Source organism: Diabrotica virgifera, chromosome 5, assembly GCF_917563875.1.
Source record: "Diabrotica virgifera virgifera chromosome 5, PGI_DIABVI_V3a".
NCBI classification, from domain to species: domain Eukaryota; kingdom Metazoa; phylum Arthropoda; class Insecta; order Coleoptera; family Chrysomelidae; genus Diabrotica; species Diabrotica virgifera.
The window spans coordinates 84,438,989-84,458,104 of NC_065447.1; the positions used below are offsets into that span (position 1 = coordinate 84,438,989).

At 32.6% G+C, this 19,116-nt stretch overlaps 1 protein-coding gene across 1 annotated transcript in view; it reads left to right on the forward strand.

Moving 5' to 3' along the window:
* LOC114324209 (paired box protein Pax-6) overlaps window positions 1–19,116 on the forward strand; it is a 269,123-nt gene that overhangs the window by 126,191 nt on the left and 123,816 nt on the right. The gene's annotated exons all lie outside the window — the stretch shown is intronic.

The following is a 19,116-nucleotide window of genomic DNA, read 5'->3' on the forward strand; positions in this document are numbered from 1 at the left end:
ACCTTAGTGAGAAGGTCACACTAACTTATCTTTTTTACCTTCCAAGATTCCAAGCATAACCAACTCCTCTCGCTTTTTAGTTTTTTTTAGTTGTTTACCTTATGGCTTAGAAAGAACGTCGTAATATCTCTCCTCATACAAAAGTAAAATTACCTACAACCGATAGAATCTGCAGTAGACCTAGAATTCAGTGATACACAATTTAATATCAAAGACAACCAAAAATTAACAAAAATTAAAATTTTCTAAATTTAACTAAATAACTACAGGATAAAACATCCAAAGTAGAATGGTTTTAACCTAATGACATGTAAAAATGTCCTTTCTCTTATACCTCTATTAGGTGTATAGAGTTGATGCATCTAACTTTTGATCAATTTTATGTCGAAGCTGTAACTGTTTTTCTCTTAAAAATCCTTCTTGTATAGCAGATTTCCCATTCTTGTCTAGGCGAATGGCATAATTTTATTTTTCTTATCCTGGTCTTCCTTTTGCTATTTTTCCTGGTGATACCATTCTTCAAACTCATAAGAACAACTTATCCTTTTCAGAAACAGAGAAAATTCTCTATAGGTCGAAGTGCAGAATCCTTGGTAACTATCTGTTGCCTTTGCTTTTTACAAATTTATAAAGACACAGGCCATGGGAGGACCTCCCAATGCGAAAATAAATAGCAGACATGGGAGGATCTACAATATACAAGCATCACCTGCCTGCCCGCTAATCTAGATAATATTCCAACAGAATTCTGCATCCTTAGTACTCAAATATGAGTAAAATGAAATAAGGAAAGACAGCTGTAGATTAAATTCGCTTCTGGGCCACCACCAGCTGACCAAGGTTTCTGCTTTTCAGCGTCTTCAGAGTCGCCTGTGGTGTATTCCGAAGCGAACTGGATCAAAGCTGTCGAAATATACATATTAATATAATATTAAATGCGTACGGGCGCGTTCCGTACAGTTCCGTCCTTCCTTATCCTTTTCACTTTTATTACTATTATTATTCAACCCTTTTATTTTTTCCATGATTCACCCAAGACTTTGCCCTTACTTATTTTCTTCTTCATCTTTAGTCTGTTGGCATTCACTCCTGAACAAAAATGTCTCCAAATAAGTTCTCCATTAATTCTCCCCTCTTCTCTGTTTTGTGCTATTTGATGACAGTTTCTCCCTACTTTTGCTTTGATGTCGTTTAGCCACCGTTTTTGTGGTTTTCCACAAATCCTATTCAGCTCCAATTCATTTGGACAATTATTCTTCCAATTATATCTTCCAACTTCATACCACTTCGCACTTCCTCATTTCGTATGAGTTCTCTCAGTGAAACTCCTAACAGGTCGTTCGATGGTCCTCTGTGTTGTTGTTAATCTATTGGCTGATAACTTTGTAAGTAACGGTCTACATTCCATACGTCATACCTGGCAGAACGCAACTGTTAAATACCCTTTTTTAGATTTATTTCTTATGCTTTGTAACATAACACTGAGTATTTCTACCGCTTCCCACTGCGAAGTTTAGAACCTTAGGTCGAAATATTTCTCTTAAATTTTTTTTTATGTTCTTTCTCTCTTGCCATTCATGATTTTCATGTTCTTGTTTCAGAGGCATACATTTCAACAGATCATATATCCGTTTCATCAGTATTACTAAATATTTAAACGATTACACCCCTTTTAGGTTATATCCATTGTTGAGCTGTGAACTTTTTGTCTACTCACGTTAATTTATATTGGTTCCGCTTTATTGACAGAGATGGTAGTCTCTATTTAGCCTTATATTCCATATCTTGAAATGATTTAATAGTTATTTATGAAACAGTTCGTGAAGTATGCTTTTTGGGAACGCACGCGATGTTTAGAGCACGAGCGACAGCGGAGCGAGTGCTAGTTCTAACCTATTCTCTATACATCGCGTAAGTTCGTAAAAAGTACTTCACGCACACTTTCATACAATATTTCATCTACGATAAACAAATAAATAAACTGTAACTCTTCGTCACTGGAATTCATTTTTATTCTACAATTTTTAGAACTTTGACATTTAAAAATTCTAACTTCTTTCAAACCACAAAACTGTCAAAACTTTTGTTGTAATTTATTGCTCATTATGCCATCACCATGACAACGCGAAAGTTAAGGATATTTGATTATATGAAAGTGTTCCAAAAAACAGTGCGAAAAATTAAATCCCATTTAAAATACATTGTTACTTCACGCATACTTTAAACCCTTCACGCACTGCTATCTATAATGACAGTTTTCACAAACTAAAAACTTATACATTGTCATAATGTGACAGAGAGTAGATAATAGTATATTGTACAACAAGAGAGAAAAAAGACATATTTCTCACGAGCGCAGAAGTTTTCAAATCAAGCGAGAGAGAAATATGTTGTTTTCTCTCGTGTTGTACACTGTACTTTTTCTATGGATGCGTTTTTGTCAATAGTTCAAACTTTAAAATTAAATAATTTAGGTGCTTTTGGGTATATTATATGCCTAAATTGAAATAAAATATATTCACATATGTGTTTAATATTCTTAATATTTATATACTTTATTTATTTAAAATTATAATTCACAGTTGAACAGTCTTAAAAGGTAATTTTTGATAAGTTTTGACAAGTTGTTTGACATTTTATTTGACAAAAATAATTGTGTTTGTATTCTGCATGTTACCATGGAAATGGCGATCATATGTATGTAAACCGGCGGTGAACCCGTGAGAAAAAATATTTCTCACTGCAATGGCCGACTTTTCTCACTGCCTGAGAAATTGTTCGTTTTGAATGTATGTAAGTAGTGAGAGAAGTTGCACATTGTATAGCATCCATAGAAAAAGATCTTTTCTCACGAACTAGTGATCCGTAAATCCTATTATTTGCATCCTTTTCTAACCTACTCCCATCCCATTTTGTATTTGTGTTTCGAATTGTCTCCAATATTCAAGATATTTACTAAAATAAAATAATAAAATACCGAAAAAGACAATGTTCTCATTGGAAACCTATATTTACTTTTAAATTTCATTTAGTTTCATAATATTTACCTCTATAATTGTAAAAGCCTCTAACAACTATTTTCATAAAAACATCACTGAAATTCACCAACCCAGTAAACAATGTGAAACATCCTTTTTAACAATGTATGAAATTCAGTCAAAACCACAAATTGGCAATTTTAATGAATTTCAGACTTAATTAGTTGTCCAAAGCGACGTAGCTGAATAATTTAAAAGTTATTATTGATTTCGGTGCATATATTCACTTTTAATTATATCACAAAATGAACAGTGACGCGAGAACAACCTACCAGAGCCGTTGATTTTTTTATGGTATTAGAGCGCAATGCCGCCGTGCGCAACAACAATGTGAAGACAATAGCAACAGCTGAATATTTTTTTAAAAAAAGTTCTTCTTCTTTTTCTCCTTCGTCTAGCCATTCACGTCCACATCTGAACATAAGCCTCTTTCAAGTCTTCCTTTCCATTGTTTTTTGTTGTACTCTACTTGTAGCCAATTTTTCCCGGCAGTTCATTTCAGATCATCTGTCCATCTCATAGGAGGTCTGCCTTTGGGTCTTTTGTGTTGGTATGGTCTCCAGGTTAGAATTGTTCTGTGCCATTTGTTTAGATCGCTCCTAGCTACATGTCCAGCGTATTCCCATTTCAATTTTAATGATTTTTGTACCACATCAATGACTTTGGTTTTCTGTCTTATCCTTGTGTTTGTTTTCCTGTCCTTAAGTAATATGCCAAGCATTGCTCTTTCCATCGCGTGTTAAGTGACTCTGAGTATGTTCATATTCTTTTTTATGATTGTCCATGTTTGTGCCCCATATGTTAATATCGGAATAATGCATGCATTAAAAACTTTAGATCTAACATGTAGTTGAATTTGCTGATTTCTGAGTATATAGTTCAGTTTGCCGAATGCTGCCCATGCTAACTTTCTTCTTCTTTTTATTTCTTCCGTTTGAATTTCCCTATTTAGTATTATTTTTTGTCCTAAGTATATATATTCTTCAACTTTTTCAATAACTTTGTCGTTTATTATTATCACGGTTTCTTCGAAGTGCATGACTTTTGTTTTGTTTAAATTCATTTTCAGTCCTATTTTAGAAGATTCTGTGTGTAGTTCTGAAAGCATGGTTTGCAGTTCTTGTAGGTCAGTAGCTTTCAGGATTATGTCGTCCGCAAATCGTAGATTACTGAGCTAGCTGCCATTGATGTTTATTCCCTTATATTTCTAATTTAGATTTTTAAACACGTCCTTTAAAACTAAGGTAACAGTTTGGGTGATAGAGTGTCTCCCTGTTTGACTCCCCTGTTTAATGGTACATGGTTCGTGTATTCATTTTCATTTAGGTAGTATGTAGCTGTAGCTTGGTTCATAGTTTCTTTTATTAAGTTAATATATCTGTTGTTCTACAATTTTGCATTGCGTTTATTACGGCCGTGTGTTCTATAGTGTCGAAAGCTTTTTCGTAGTCTACAAATGTTATAAAAACTGGAAACTTGTATTCGTTACATTTTTCTGTTAATATTTTTGTGGTTAACAGGTCATCGGAAGTTGAATATCCTTTTCTAAAACCTGCCTGTTCATATTGTTGGTATTCATCTAATTTCCTTGTTAGTCGGGTAGTTATGACTTTGGTGAGTATTTTAAACAGGTGTGACAGTAGACTGATGGGCCTGTAGTTTTCCAACTTTCGATTATCACCTTTCTTGTGTAATAAGATTACTTTAGAGTTGGTCCAGCTCTTAGGGACTTTGCCCTGATGTAAACAACTGTCTATAAGCTTAGTTACAATTGCAATGAGTTCCTTACCTCCTTCTAATATCATATCTGTGGTAATCCTATCTTCTCCTGCAACTTTATTTCTCTTCATGTTTCCCAATGCTGTAGTTACCTCTGAAATTGTTACTTTTACCATTATTTCCGATCCAACATTTTTTATTAATTTCCGTGCTGGTCTCATTTCATCGTCTTGTTGATGTGTTCTGTACAGTTCCCTGTAAAATTCTTCTATTCGTTTCAGTATGTTTTCTCTAGTTGTGGTTTCATTTTCGTCTTTTCCCAATAATGATATTATCTGACGTCGTCCTAGTGTCGGTCTGAGGCATTAGGACGACTCAGATAATATCATTAAAAAAGTTAGTTACCGTAAATTTTAACATAGTTTTTCACATATAATGTCAGTTCTAAATGTTCATAGAGTCGATATATTTATATTTGCGACTAATGCAAAAAACAGACGAAACCAGAAAATAAAAACAGAATTAAAAAAATCCGTAAGAAAATACGAAATGTTCAAGAAAAATAGAAAGAAAACTTTCTCTCCTATTTGTTCATGGCATGCGGAACATTCTTCGCAAGGTCCACATTTCGAAGTCTTCCAACTTATGAATGGAAGATATTTTCAACGTCCATGTCTCCATGTCGTAAAACAACATGGAAGATTCATAGCACTTAGACCATATTAATGCAAAACTGATCTAAAAAGGAGGGCATGAACTTATAATTAAATAGATCAAATAATAAAAGAAGCCTGGGAACAAGAATAATGCCAAAAGAATGGAGTGGCTGTATTATCGTGCCAATACATAAAGAAGGAAGAAAGGATACATGTAACAACTACATGGGAATTTCATTAATCAGTACTAATAAGATATTGGCTTCAGTGTTACTAAAGCGATTACTGCCATATATAGAGGAAATTATTGGCGCTTACCAGTGCGGTTTTAGGCCTGGAAGATCAACAATCGACCAAATATTTACTATTAGAAAAATGCTAGAAAACTATTGGGAGTACAGACCTTCAGAGACTTCAAACAAGCTTATGATTCCATAGATCGCTTAAAACTGTGGAGAACAATGGTAGAGCTAGGCGTACCAAAGAAGCTGACCAAGTTTGCGCGAATGTCTGTAAACAATTCCTTTGCGCAAATTAGAATAGGAGGCAAAACTTCGGCGTGAATACCGTACTCAGACAGGGAGACTCGTCCTCATTACTGTTTAATTTAGCATTGGAATATGCAATGCGAAAAATCTATACCAGAGTCAAACCAGACATAACTGCCAGAGGAGCAAAGATTGTTCTCGCATTTGCGGATGTTAAGGATATAGTTTCGAACTTTGAAGAAGCAACACTAAACGTGAAGGTCTGAAAATAAACGAAGAAAAAACTAAATACATGGTCGTATCAAGAAAGGAACGACAGCGAATGAAACATTACCATTAACGATCATAACTTTGAGGTGGTCAAAGAATTTAAATCTAAACGGGAACTGGTGTATGGTTTCAAAAGACTGATAGTGTGTAAATAAATTTATTAAATCAGCTAAGTACTTTCAGCATATTAATGCCATCATCAGAGCTATCCTATAAAAAGACTAAGTTGAAAAATCTTATTCATAAAAAATTATAAAGTGAAACTTACGTTTTATAGGTGTAAAAACCTCAAAAGAAGAGAAAACTTCGAACAAACACATTCTATAGTTTAAAATAAACCCAGAGATATAACCACTGGTTAGGGTAAAAACCCTTAAATGTTTAAAAAATCACATTTAATGTGTTTTTATAAAATGGCTACCATTCTTACAAACAACAGCTGTTACTGACAATATTCAAAAACGACAGGCTGCTGACGGAAACAATAGTTCCTAGCGACATCTGTGTTATTAAAATTATTTAAAATTTTTGAAAATGACTAAGTTGTCATATGTAGGTTACTAATTGGTATGAAGTTAAAGTTAATATGAAAAACTAAAGTTAAATTTAAATGACAATTGTTAAGTTTAAAGTAAAGTTAAATGTGAAAATAATCAAATTATCAAGTATTATTAATTATTAATAATACTAATTATTAATAATAATTAATTATTAATAATTAATTTAATAATTAATAATACTTGATAATTTGATTATTTTCACATTTAACTTTACTTTAAACTTAACAATTGTCATTTAAATTTAACTTTAGTTTTTCATATTAACTTTAACTTCATACCAATTAGTAACCTACATATGACAACTTAGTCATTTTCAAAAATTTTAAATAATTTTAATAACACAGATGTCGCTAAAAACTATTGTTTCCGTCAGCAGCCTGTCGTTTTTGAATATTGTCAGTAACAGCTGTTGTTTGTAAGAATGGTAGCCATTTTATAAAAACACATTAAATGTGATTTTTTAAACATTTAAGGGTTTTTACCCTAACCAGTGGTTATATCCCTGGGTTTATTTTAAACTATAGAATGTGTTTGTTCGAAGTTTTCTCTTCTTTTGAGGTTTTTACACCTATAAGACGTAAGTTTCACTTTATAATTTTTTATGAATAAGATTTTTCAACTTAGTCTTTTTATAGGATAGCTCTGATGATGGCATTAATATGCTGAAAGTACTTATCTGATTTAATAAATTTATTTACACACTATCAGTCTTTTGAAAACATACACCAGTTCCCGTTTAGATTTATATAGAAGTGTGTACAAGTCAAACAGTCTTTTTCTATTCTATTTAAAGAATTTAAAAACCTAGGAACAACAATTACCAGTGACAACACTGGAGAATGGGAGGTTGAAGTACGAATACGGGCGGGGAATAAATCTTTCTTTGCCGTTCAACATCTAATGAGGTCAAAGCTTCTCTCAAGACGTGCTAAAATCCAAATGTACCGGGTGTCCCAATAAGAATGGCTCTCGGCCATATCTCAGGAACCGTTTATAGTAGAGCTTTGAAATAAAAAATTTTATAACAAAAGTTACCTCAGGAAAAGCCTGGAAATTATTTTCATAATTGTGGGTCCACCGCTAGAGGGCGTAATTGAATATCAAAAATTAAAAAATCTAAATTTTACAAAATTTTCCTAATGAGGGGGTACTGGAAATCCGATCATCGTATTCTTCATAAAATTCTGCGCATATTTGATCTCACAAGTTTAAGTCTACCTTTGCAAATAAGAGGTGGGGGTGAGTGGGAACCTTGTTATAAAAAAAGGGCTGTAAATCCGGTCCTGCTAAATCAAATTTTGCAAACGGGGTCTTGTTGAAGACAGATCTTTTTCGTTAATGTAAAAGTTATAATTTAGAACCAGCCTAATAAGTAATAAGTCAGAAGGGAGGCGTTATTTAATTTTTTTCAGAAATCTAGCTTTCTTTGGAAAATATTAAATACAAGTATGCCTTTTTAATCCTACATTATAAAGTTAGATTAAATTACCGATAGAATAGCGAAAACCGCATGTCAATACCTTTTTTCTATCTCAAGATATCTGAAGAAACGTGTAAATTTTAAACATAATTGTTGTTGTCACCGGTAAACTAAGTTAATGAAAACTAGTGCGCTATGGAAAAAACAAAGAAATATTTTGCAGATGTCAACGTATAAAAATATAATTAATTAAATCAACAATATAAAGACAAACAACACTATAAAATATAATAAAGAAATAAAAACAACTACTTAGTGACGACCTAAATATTCAAATTATTGTCCATCATTTTTGAAGCAAGCATTTACAATACTAATACACTACTCGAGAAAACATTATCCAGAGAATACGAAAGCATCTCAAGAGCAGAAATTGAGGCCGCTGTTCAATCTGAAAGAGTAAAAGCTTGCAACGAAAATGATTTGCAAAAATTTGAACATTTATGTCGTCACTAACACTAAATAGTTGTTTTTATTTTTTTGTTGTTTTAATTAATAGGGCTTTTCAACGCTTCTCATTTGTTTCGAGCCTCTGTCATATGTGGTATAATCCATGATAATATTAATAGGATAGGTATACGAGATATGACCGAGGCTCGAAACAAATGAGAAGCGTTGAAAAGCCCTATTATATACGTTGACATCTGGAAAATGTTTCTTTGTTTTTATCATAGCACACTACTTTTCCTTAACTTCGTTTACCGGTGACAGTAATGTTTTTAAATTTACACTTTTCGTATGATATCTCGAGATAGAAAAAAGGTATCGACATGCGGTTTTCGCTATTCCATTGCTAATTTAATCTAATTTTATAATGTAGGATTAAAAATGCATACTTGTATTTAATATTTTCCAAAGAAAACTAGATTTCTGAAAAAAATTCAATAACGCCTTATAGCTGGCATATTACTTAGTAGGTTGGTTCGAAATCATAACTCTTACATTGACGAAAAAGATCTGTTTTCAACAAGACCAATTTGCAAGATTTGATTTAACAGAACCGGACTTACAGCAATTTTTTCATAACAAGGTTCCCACTCACCCCCACCTCTTATTTGCAAAGGTAGACCTAAACTTGCGAAATCAAATATGCGCAGAATTATATGAAAAATACGATGACCGGATTTTCAATGCCCCTTCATTAGGAAAATTTTGTAAAATTTTAATTTTTTAATTTTTGATATTCAATTACGCCCTCTAGCGGTGGACCCACAATTATGAAAATAATTTCCAGGCTTTTCCTGAGGCAACTTTTGTTATAACATTTTTTATTTCAAAGCTCTACTATAAACGGTTCCTGAGATATGGCCGAGAGCCATTCTTATTGGGACACCCGGTACAGAACCATAATCCGACCAGCAGTGATATACGGAGGTGAAACATAGACACTGAGAAAGAAAGAAATCAATAAACTAAATACAAACGAAATGATATGAAATCAATAAACTTACGTGCATAGAAATCGGCCCACTTAAAAATTTAGTCATTTTTGATGTCTCATATTTCTTAAACCTGTAGGCCGATTTTAAGTGATTTTTTAAGAATGTTATAGCATGTTTATAAGCGTTTTATAAGCATGTTACTTTAACAACTAGGCATGTTCTTCATAAATACACAGTGTTTCTAAATAAGTGCGACAAACTTTAAGGGGTAATTCTGCATGAAAAAATAATGACAGTTGGCTTTATAAAAGTATGTCCGCAAATGAATTTTTTGTAACAAACTGACGATTTATTTTATTGCTTTAAAACCCTTTGAGTTATGCCAATAAAATGAGGTGGGTTTTAAGAAGTAGTTATTGCACATTTTTTGACATAGAATTAAGAATTTAATATGCACCATTAGCGCGCATACGTGTAATATGACCGATCATACTAGCCGTATGCACGCTTATGGTGAATATAAAATTCTTAATTTTATTTCAAAAAATCCGCAGTAACTATCTCTTAAAACCTACCAAATTTCATTTGCATATCTCAACTGGTTTTAAAGCAATAAATCAATCGTCAGTTTGTAAGAAAAAACTCAACATCCCGGATCTCGGAAACGAAACATTTGCGGACATACTTTTATAAAGCCAACTGTCATTATTTTTTCATGCAGAATTAGCCCTTAAAGTTTGTCGCACTTATTTAGAAACACCGTGTATTGATGAAAAACATGTCTAGTTGTTAAAGTACCTAACTTTTTTATTATTCAACATAAACAAATGAATCAAAAAATAAAATATTAAGAAAACCTGAGGCTATAGTTGGGTTTTAATTTAAATATTTTATAAATGCTAGAATATTCCACAGGGTGATGCGAACTTTGAGAAAAAACAGTTTGATTGGTACACCCGGTATACAATGAAAATTTACCTGTTTAGCAACAATAGTATTACAGTTAGGGAATCAGGCTATAACATGTTCAAAAAATCACTTAAATCGGCCAACAGGTTTAGGAATTATGAGACATGAAAAATGACCAAATTTTTAAGTGGGCCGATTTCTATGCAAGGAAGTTATATTAGTATGTTTTATTAGTATGGGAACGCAAAATCCTGCGAGTTATACAGGGTGTCCCGAAAAGATTGGTCATAAATTATACCACACATTCTGGAGTCAAAAATAGTTCGATTGAACCTAACGTACCTTAGTACAAATGTGCTCACAAAAAAAAGTTACAGCCCTTTGAAGTTACAAAATGAAAATCGATTTTTTTCAATATATCGAAAACTATTAAAGATTTTTTAGTGAAAATGAAAATGTATCATTCTTATTGCAGGATAATCTTAAAACAAAATTATAGTAAAATTTGTCCATCCCATAAAAAATTTATGGGGGTTTTGATCCCTTAAACCCCCCAAACTTTTGTGTACGTTCCAATTAATTCATTATTGTGGTACCATTAGTTAAACATAACATTTTTAAAACTTTTTTGCCTCTTAGTATTTTTTCTATAAGCGAGTTTTTATCGACATGCGGCTTCTTTTTTAATATATTTACATAAAAATTTTATGGGAGTTTTGTTCCTTTAAACCCCCCAAATGTTTGTGTACGTTCCAATTAAACTATTATTGTGACACCATTAGTTAAACACAGTGTTTTTAAAACTTTTTTGCCTCTTTGTCTTTTTTTGATAAGTCACCTTTTATCGGGATGTGACTTCTTTTTCAAAATATACCTAAAAATGTAAATTATAAATACATTTTCAGATTATTAACAGGTCTCTATAATCGTACTTAACCATATACAAATATGTGGTGGATTCGATAAATATTCAAAATATCTCGATAAACACTGGCTTATCGAAAAAGTCCTAAAAAGAAAATGTTTTAAAAACAGTGTGTTTAACTAATAGTGCCACAATAATAATTAAATTAGAACGTACACAATAGTTTGGGGGGGTTTAAGGGAACAAAACCCCCATAAAATATTTATGGGGTACACAAATTTCACTTTAATTTTTATTTTAGATGCTGCTGACATAAAAATGCCACATGTCCATTTTCAATGAAAAATCTATAAGAGTTTTCGACATATGAAAAAAAATTGATTTTCATTTTGTAACTTCAAAGGGCTGTAACTTTTTTTGTGCACTATTGTATATAGGTAGGTGGGGTTTAATCAACCTATTTTTGACTCCAGAATCTGTGGTATAATTTATGACCAATCTTTTCGGGACACCCTGTATATGGTCCTTGCAGGGACAGTGTGACAAAAGAATGGAGGAGCAGATACAACAATGAATTAGAGACTCTCTTCGGGCAGGGAAACATCGTGAGATACATAAAAGCCAATAGACTAAGATGGGCAGGCCACGTGGTACAAAGTGATGAGGACAGTCTGATTAGCAATGTATTTTGGGAAAGACCAGAGAGTAGAAGGCCAGCAGAACGGCCTGGAAAAAGGTGAAAACATACGGTCAGAGAAGACGTGGAGAAGATGGAAGTGAGATCATGAGAAATAGTATTACAGTATCGGAATCAATGGAAGATAATAGTAAAGGCAGCAAAGACTCACGAAGAGTTGTAAAGCCAAAGATGATTATGAACTAATATAATAATTTTAAGAGTCAACTAAATGTCCAAGCTTATAAAAAAACATGTAAAATGTTAAATACTGGCAGTGTCGGGATAGTATGAGTTTTTTTGTTTTGTTTTAATCATTTGCAATATAATTACGAGCAAATGAATTTTACGATCATGATTCGATGTGTTCAATGATCGATCATATGCTATCGCTATTTTTCCTTACAGTTCTTCCTGACAGTGTTCTTAAGTTCAGTTAATTTTATGCCCAACCAAGCAAAGTTTCCTGCAATAAAATCGCCCCAGGAATGCACCTTAGGCGGCGGTTACATTGGATGCGAGTTCGTACGAAAAACCGATCGTACGAATTCGTAAAATTACGTACGAAATCATCAGAACGAAACAAATGCGTACAATGTTATATTCACGTTTACATTACCTGCAAATATGTATTTCTTACGAATTCCTACTAACTAGTACGATTTTCTGATGCGACCAACATAATTTGTTTTTTCTGCTACTTTTCGTACGAGAAATCGATTTTGATGGATGTTGAAAAATTAATTATACCAGTCCAAGAAAGACAATCTTTATGGGACCTAAAAAGTAAACAATAAAACAACCGAGATTTGAATAAAAAAACTGTGGAAGGAAATACGGGCGAAGATGAATGTAGCAGATAATTTTTTAATTTAATTTTTATTAATTAGTACTTTTATGGAATGTGGAGCGAATGAGTAAATACATAAATACAATGTGAAAACTCTGATATAACTACTGCGTTTTTTAGTCTGAGGTCACATCTAATGTAACCAATCTGTCTTACGACTTAAATCTGTACGAATTCGTACGAATGAAATTTCGTACGAACTCGCATCCAATGTAACCGCCGCCTTAGAAATATTGAAAATACCATTTTAAAGACTTTACGCCTTTAAAATGTATCATTTCAAATTGTTATTATCAGTAACGCAGAAAAAAATTAAACTAGTAGAACAATTTTTCCATTTACAAGCAAAAAATCTAACTAACTGGTTAAATGTAATATAAAACAATTTCAGTTATAATTGTGGTTTTTTCCTGCACAATTTAGTTAGGAGTTCGTATAAATCTAGTATAATTTTATTATTATTAATATTATTATAAGATAATTGAATCAGACCCCTATTATTGATATTTTATTGCCTACAATAATGTAACACAAAGTGAAACAAACATTTGTAAATCAATCGTTTGTAAATCAAAGACAATTACGCACCAAACAACCCCTGTAATATTTATATATTTGTCAAAGCAAAGTATTTTACCTTTTACACAAGCGTAATTAGAGAAAAGTAACCCTTTAACCCTTAAACTTCCACATCAAGTTTATACCTCGCGAAGAGTTGATTAGATAATGCATTAATAAAGCCGATAACGTGTAGCTTTTCCTCGTGTCTCCACGACAGAAATCCTGGGGAAAGAAGACAGCATTCAGTCGGGAGAGAGCTCCAACTTTAGTAGGGGGTAAAGTATGTGTGGTACGGATGTGGGAGAGAACTCGAAAAGGCTGCGAGCCGACACCAGCCCAAAGTTAACGTTCCCGTAGATTTCCCACCCTGTTGTGCGCGTCCCTATTTACTTCCGCTTCTGTAAACTCCACCCTATTTCATATCCACCCTCGCTATTTCATTCTCCTTGTTTTATTTCATCTTCTGATCCTATTCCCTTTCTGCCCCTCGCACCGCGCGCGCCTCCCGAGACCCTTGTTTATGTTTTCTGCCGACGAATCTCTATTCCCGAATTTACATAATTTTAGATTTTTACAATTTTTTCGTCCTCTAAACGAATTATTTGTCCGTGCCAGGTCTAAGCGCCTGTATCGAAATTGAATATTGTCCTCTTGTGCTCTTCTGATCCCATTTTGGCTGATTTATTTTTGAGTTTCTTGTTATTGGGTATAAAATTTCCTTCGAGACGGCCATTCTATTTTATTTTTGTCTGGTTTGTATCAAGCATAGTGGAATAAAATTATATTGGCATTTACGGCAAAACCCCAATTGTTTCAAACGCCCATATTCTTATTTTTCGTAGCTTATTTACTAATAGGGATTCTGATGAATTCCTGCATTTATGCAATTTGGAGGTTCACGTCTTGTGTTTCACAAATAATTAAATGTAAAAGCAAAATAATTTTATATAGAATAACTAATAATTGTACTACTAGGCTCTGTTTTTGTATTATTTGTTTTTATTTTGAATCTCTTTGTTTATTATTTATTTGGTTAATATCGCTTTAAGCTTTCTTTTGAAAAGCTATATATTGACTACTTTTTTCGAAAATAAGTAAAGATAATATAAGTGAAAAAGTGAAAATAGCATACATGAATAAAAATACTTATTTTCCTAACAAGTGCAGAAAGTCATACTTTTCCGCACGCGAGTGCAGTTTGCCGAACGACGCGAAGCGAGAGTTCGGCAAGCAGTCGAGTGCGGAAAAGAGACCTTCTGGAAGAGTTAGGAACAATATTTTTTTCACGAGTCTTTAAAAAATGACCAAATCTTAATCAATTAATTTAATTAATATGAAAATTCAACACCTGTAATTTTGAACCAATCAAAATACGTTATTTTGACAGATCACCATGGCAACGGAGGTATTTTATCGGAAATTTTTTGCTCGTGGGGTACCCAACAGCGAATTATAGTGGAAATTTTTTGACGTTTACAATAACAGAACATTTTTGACAGACTGGTTTTTATTTGTTTACATAATTTAGTTTTGATTCATTTTCTATCACTTGTAGTTACTCAAAACTTATGTAAAATTGAAGAATATACTATTTTCTATCTTGAAATGGTATTCCCATGCAACTACAATGAGTAGAAATTACGAATTTGAAAGCCTAAATAATTGCTGACAAAGCTATGGCGCGCTATTAATCTGTTCATGCAGCTTTGGATTTTCAAATGCAAATTTGGTGTGGAATTTTCTTACCGAATACCACGCGAAGTCAAATTAATATCCGGAAATTTTTTTTTGATCATGAATATTTTTAGAAAATTTCCCTCGTCTGCGACTCGGGAAATTTTCAAAATATTCATGATCTCAAAAAAATTTCCGGAAATAATTTGGCCTCTAGTGGTATTACTAGTGAAAATACATACACACATTAATTCTTTGATAAGGTTGTCAAAACCAAACTTTCAATAGGTATAATTAGTTAGGATGACGACGATCTTGGTTTCCATGACGATGATTCAAAACGACTGTTATTGTCTACCGATTTGACTTTCGAATATTATGTCAAAATAATTTTATTTCATCGAATTGTTAATTTCATTAAAACAGGAACACAATAAGATACATTTGAAATAAAATAGTAAATAATATCTAAATATTAGTTTATTGCATGTATTATAATTATTTTGAGGCCATATTAAAATATCTACACGCGTGCGGAAAAGTAAAACGCGTGCGGAAAAGTAAAACGCGTGCGGAAAAGTAAAACGCGTGCGGAAAAGTGAAACTTTCTTAATCAAAACACGTGCGCGAAAGTAGACATTTTTGCACGCTCGTAGAAAAAATATGTTTTCTCTCACTAGAATTATGTATTATACTTCTGTACAGTTGAGTCCGCGAGTCTTTACCCGTGCGTCATTAATACCTGGCGAGATAAAACACATACATACTTTTTATCTAGCATCATTCTCTTCCACGCATGAAACTCATGACAAACCAGCTGACGTTTGTTATTAAGTAAAAACACATGTTATTTTTATGAACCATCTAGACTCAGTGCATTGAAAAGAGATAGGTATAAAAAAAGGCGATTCGGTATGTTTTCATATTTTAAGCACAATTTGTTTGACGTTTCTGCTTTGTTTAATTTTGTGGCTGTCAGTCAGTTGAATTTTTTGCGGTTTTTGCCAAATTTTTGCGTTTTGAAGTTTCTTTATATTACACAAACAGTTGTTTTCACAACTAATTTTATATTGGGCTTTGAAATTTTAAGGTAAATAATTATATTTTGGCAATTAATATGTAAAACATACAAATCTAACGTCATTCACACAGTAAAGAAATGACTGTGTTTAGATTTCCGTCAAAGCGAATAAAATAACAAAAATAAAATATGTTATTGAATTTTTTTATAAATTGTTTATTTATTTATTAATCAATAATAATAAAATAATTTATTAACCTACTTCAAATGTAGCTGTAATTCTGCACAAAAATTTTGAAGCAAAACTTACATTTGACATTCTATATATTTGATAACGTCAAATTTTATAATAAAACCCGTAATCGGAACAGTAGCCACTTTCTGTAAGTTGTTGTTGCGTGAAATAGATTTTCGACTTATTTCGTATGCTTTAAATGATGACGCACGGGTAAAAACTCGCGGACTCAACTGTAGATCACACGATTTTATAAAGTATTGTTATATGATTACGTCGATATAACATCCTTTTTTATACCTTCTGCAGTTATGTGGTCTTCTTCTTCTTGATGTGCCTATCCGTGCCGAATGTTGGCGATCATCATGGTAATTTTTATCTTATCTGCACTGATACTATTCTTCAATGATAAATTATGTATATGTATCCTCCATAAATGTTGTTACTTAGTCAATGTTTATATTTTCTAATCTATTATAAATGATCACTCACGTGAGACTATTCTTCACTCCTAATAGACATTTGTAAGAGAGGAAGCGAAAAATAAAGGATTAGAAAGTCTTGTTAGATGGCATAACGCAGACATCCAAAGTGAAAGTTATCCTCCAATACCAAATTGTTCTATATGGTAGGGATGGGAAAAACCTGGTTTAAACCTAAAACCGGTTTTTTCCTTCGCAATAACCGGTTTTACCGGTTGTCTTTTTGTCCCGGTTATAACCGGTTTTTTCTTTTTAAAGTAAAAACCAGTTATTAGGTTTTAACGGTGATTAGGATTAGGCTAGGTATTATTTCGGATCCCAATCATAATTATTATTCTCAAGTAATTATTCCAAACAAAACCATAATTCAAATTTTATTTTATTTTATAAAATACAGAAGCAAACTGAAAGTGCAATCTCACATCAGCCAGAAACAATTATTAAGTTTTATTATAATATTTCCTTGAAAAGGTATTTGTAATCATAATATTTACATAAGAAGTGATCTGGTTGAATTAGACGCAAACATCATCTATTTTTCACACTTAACTCTTGACATTAAAAGTGGGTGAATTACTTTTTCTGATTACCAAAAATTACGCTCGCTCTGACTATGAATATCGAATTACTGATTACGAATACGAATCTCCAAGAATTTCGCTACGTTTTCAAAACGGTACACTCATACAGAAAGTATTAAATGAGTTAAAATGTACCTATTCCACAAATATACAAACGTGTTAAAAGTAATACATGTTCTTTCGATAGTACTAATTTTGATCATATTGATATCGAGTCGAATGGAGTATCGCAAACTAAAGTGTATTGTAAATGTAACTTTGTAACCTATTGGATTAAAAAAACCGAAAACCGGTTTTTCCGAAAACCGGTTTTTTTGGCCGGATATAACCGCCAGGTTAAACCGTAAGCAAAAAACCGGTATAACCGAAAACCGGTGTTTTGTCAAAAACCGCCATCCCTACTATATGGTCCACATAATGTTCAGAAAAAAGTCACACTATTTTGATCGTCGGTTTGGGAGGAGAGGGGGATAAATCAGTAAATTCGTAGTTTTTCGTCAATATTTCTAAAACTATGCGGTTTAGCATGAACAACCTACTATACAAAAATGTTCTACATTAAATTTGAAATAAAAATTTCCTATACATAATCCTTCTAAAATGAACGGTTCCAAAGTGACGGAGGCAGTATAGTATAATTGGTCCAAAAAAAGGCCTAACCCAGACATCCAAACTAACTCTGAAACCGTTGATTTTATAACAATTATGTATAGAGCATTTTTTGTTTTAAATTTTATGTAGAACATTTTTGTATACAACATTGTTTACGCTAAAGCTTAGTTTTAGAAATATTGACGAAAAACTACTAATTTACCGACTTCTCCCCCATTACTCCCCCCCCCCCCCAAACCGGACGCTCAAAATGATGTAACTTTTTACTGAACAATATGTGGACCATATAGAACAATTTGGTGTTGGAGGAAAACTTTTACTTTGGATGTCTGGGTTAGGCCTTTTTTGGACCAATTATACTATACTACCTCCGTAACTTTGGAACCGTTCATTTTAGAAGGATTATGCATAGGGCCTTTTTTATTTCAAATGTTGGAACATTTTTGTATAGAAGGTTGTTTATGCTAAACCACCACATAGTTTTAGAAATATTGACGAAAAACGAAAATAACTACGAATTTACCGATCCCTCCCTCTCCCCGCCAAACTAGACGCTCAATATGGTGTGACTTTTTTCTGAACATTATGTGGACCATATAGAACAATTTGGTGTTGGAGGATAACTTTCACTTTGGATGTCTGGGTTTGGGTCTAGTTATACCATACTATTAGTTTTAAGAAAATATACAAAAAATGCAACATATAAGTAGCTCAGAAAACACAGGATATATTACTATGCAAATTAGGATTAAGGACTTACAATAGAAGACATAAATGTGCATGTTGTTCAAGAAAATAATTCATTTACACATTTTGTGCCTTCTACTATACCAACGATATCAATTTTTTATGTTTATTTGAGTGCTGCTTTATATTCCATCAAAAAATCCGTTGGATGGTTTTTTTTAATACCAAGTGTAATTTTATCTACTTCAACAAAAATTGATGAAGTAACAACAGAATAGTAGGTTCAACGTTTCAGAAGTAAACCGGTGCCGTACTTTAAATGTACTTGTACACTTCGCGTCAAAAAAAAACTGGTACAACTCTTATAATC